At 77.2% G+C, this 2,500-nt stretch overlaps 1 non-coding gene across 1 annotated transcript; it reads left to right on the top strand.

Annotated features, from left to right (window-relative positions):
- Positions 1 to 2,090: 2,090 nt before the first annotated feature.
- On the top strand, positions 2,091 to 2,243 carry LOC137457972 (5.8S ribosomal RNA). The gene has a single exon (XR_010991502.1). It is a non-coding gene; the product is annotated as a 5.8S ribosomal RNA (ribosomal RNA).
- Positions 2,244 to 2,500: the final 257 nt, after the last annotated feature.

The following is a 2,500-nucleotide window of genomic DNA, read 5'->3' as shown; positions in this document are numbered from 1 at the left end:
ACGGGCATCGGGCGGCGCCCGAGCGATGCTCCCGGTCCGCGCGGGTGTCGTCGAGCGGGCTCTCCCGGGCCCTCGGCCCGCCCAGCCGCGTCGCCGTCGTCGCCGGCCCTGCGCCGGTCCGCCGCCGGGGCCGCCGTAGCCGGGCGCTCGCCGCGCGGCGAGCGCGCGGCATGGGCGTCCCCAGCCGCGTCCCTCCTCCCCGAGCGCAGCGCCGGCTGACTGAGGGAAACCCCGGGCCTCGGGCCAGGCCAGGGGCGCGGTGGTGGCGGCGGACGTCGGGCGCGGCCCCCCGCGGGCGGACGCTCCCCCCGACGGCGGCAGTGGGGGGAGGCACCCCCGCGGGGCCTTAAGTCTGGTTTCCCTCACCCCAGGGTCAGGTACCTAGCGTTCCGCGCCTTCGTCCGCGGCCTTGCCCTACCGCGGAGGAAGCCGGGCGGCGGTTTAAAGACCCGGGCGGCTCGGCGCGCCACCCCCGGATGCGGGGGGCGAGCGCGGGGGGCGGGCGGGTGCCTTCAGAGGGGCGGGGGTTGCCCCCGCAATGCCTCTGGCTAGGTCCGCCGTCGTCGCGCTCGTCGTCCTCCGGGGGCCCGCCGGGCCGGGGAGGGGACTCTGCTGCCCCCCCCTCTCTGCGGTCCGAGCGCTCGGCCGGAGAGAGCCCACCGCGCGAGGTCGGCCGTGGTCCGGCCCGCGCCTCGCCTCGCCACGGGCGTCCCCGGCGGCGCGTTGAAGCGCGGGCTTCTCGCGGGCCGGGGCGGCGAGCCCCCGCGGTGGGGGCTGGCCCAGGGCGCTTCGCCCCCGCCGGGGGTTTTGTGCGGGCGCGTTGCCGCGGCTCGGCGGCGGCGCCTCTTGCGGCGCGGGCCGCTGCGGACCTCCCGGTCCCTTTTCCCTTTGCCCAGGCCCCAGAGCGGGGCCCCGGCGAGCTGGCGCCCTCGGCGGTCTCGCGCTGCCGGTTCCCCCCCGTCCGGGGCCGGTTTCGGGTGGCGTGACCGCGTCCGAGCGGCGGCGGGCGTCGCTCGGCGTCTCCGGCTCCGGTCCCTCGCCGGAGGGCACCCTGCCACCGGCTGCGGCTGTCCCGGTCCCGGGCCCTGCCCGCGGGCTTCCCCGTTCGCCTTCCCGGCGCGTGCCGGGTGGGGGACGGGCGGGCAGCCGGGGGCGTCCCACCCCCGGTCTCCGCGTGGAAACGGGGAGAGCGGGGGCCCGCCCCCCGGCTCAGCGCCGTCCGCTGTCCGCCTGGCCGCGGGGCCACGGAAGGGGTCGAGCGAGCGAAGCCGGCGGCGCGCGGTGGCGCCGGGGGAGGATGGAAGGGGCTCGTGCCGCTGGGGTTTGTCGGTCGGCGGGTGCGCCGCCCGGCGAGGGCCGGCGGGTCGCCGCGGTGGCGTCCCACGTGGGCTCGGGCTTTCCGTCTCGCAAGCCGTTTTCCGTCCCCCGCGGCGGGGGGGGGTTCGGTGGCGAGAGGAAGCCGCCCGAGGGCGCGAGCCGGCCGGGGCTCGGCCCCGGGGCCAAAGCGGGGGAAAAGAAAGTCCGGGATGGGCCGCAGCGGTGGCGGCGTTGGAGGGGCCGGTGCGGAGGCGCGCGCGCGCGCTCTCCTCCGGCGGGGTTGTGCGCCCGGCCCCCCTCGCTCCCCGGGGTGGGGGGGGGGGGTCTCCGCTGCCTCGCTTCGTGGCGTCTCCGCGACGGCACGGGGCGGCCAGCGAGAGACACCCCCCCCCCCCCCCCCGTTGGGTGGGGAAGCGAAGGGGGTTTTATTTCCCCGTGCACGCGAGGCGAGGCCGGGTTCGGGGCACGTTCCCGGCGGCGCGCGGCGGGCCTCCTCCGCGCCGAGGTCGGAGCGAGCCCGGGCGCCTGGTCCGGCCCCGAAGCGCCGCAAGGTGCGTTTTTCCCTCCTCGGGGGAGGGAAAAAAGCCGGGAGCGCGGGCTCCCCGCCCCTTGCTTTTGCCGCTTCGGGGTTTCGTTTTATTTTCCCCCCCTCTCCTGTGCTTGTACGGTCAATGTGAGGCGAGCGGCCGCCGTGCCGCGCTCTCCGAGGGGCCGCTCCTTTGCGAGCGGTCCCGGCCCCTCCGCGCTGGCGGGGCGGTGCCGAAAAGCCAGACAACTCTTAGCGGTGGATCACTCGGCTCGTGCGTCGATGAAGAACGCAGCTAGCTGCGAGAATTAATGTGAATTGCAGGACACATTGATCATCGACACTTCGAACGCACTTGCGGCCCCGGGTTCCTCCCGGGGCTACGCCTGTCTGAGCGTCGCTTGACGATCAATCGCCGCCTCGGTGCCCGCCGAGCGGCGCGGCTGGGGTCGCCTCGCAGGCTCTCCCCCGGGCGGGGAGGGGCCTTCGTCCCCCTAAGTGCAGACTCGGGGAGCGCTCCGTAGCTCCCCGCTCCCGGAGCGCCCGCTCTCGCGGAGTTCGTCCCGCCGGGGCTTCGCCGGCAGGGGTTCCCCGTTGGTCCAGCGACGCCCGGTGGGGCGTTGGGGGAGACGAGAGCCCGGTTGGGGGAGGAGGCGC

Source organism: Melanerpes formicivorus, unplaced genomic scaffold (genome assembly GCF_026170545.1).
Source record: "Melanerpes formicivorus ecotype bairdi unplaced genomic scaffold, bMelFor1.0.p_v2 SCAF_215, whole genome shotgun sequence".
In the NCBI taxonomy this organism is placed as follows: Eukaryota; Metazoa; Chordata; class Aves; order Piciformes; family Picidae; genus Melanerpes; species Melanerpes formicivorus.
The sequence above is the reverse complement of the archived record's forward strand: the minus strand, read 5'-3'. Positions and strand labels throughout refer to the sequence as shown.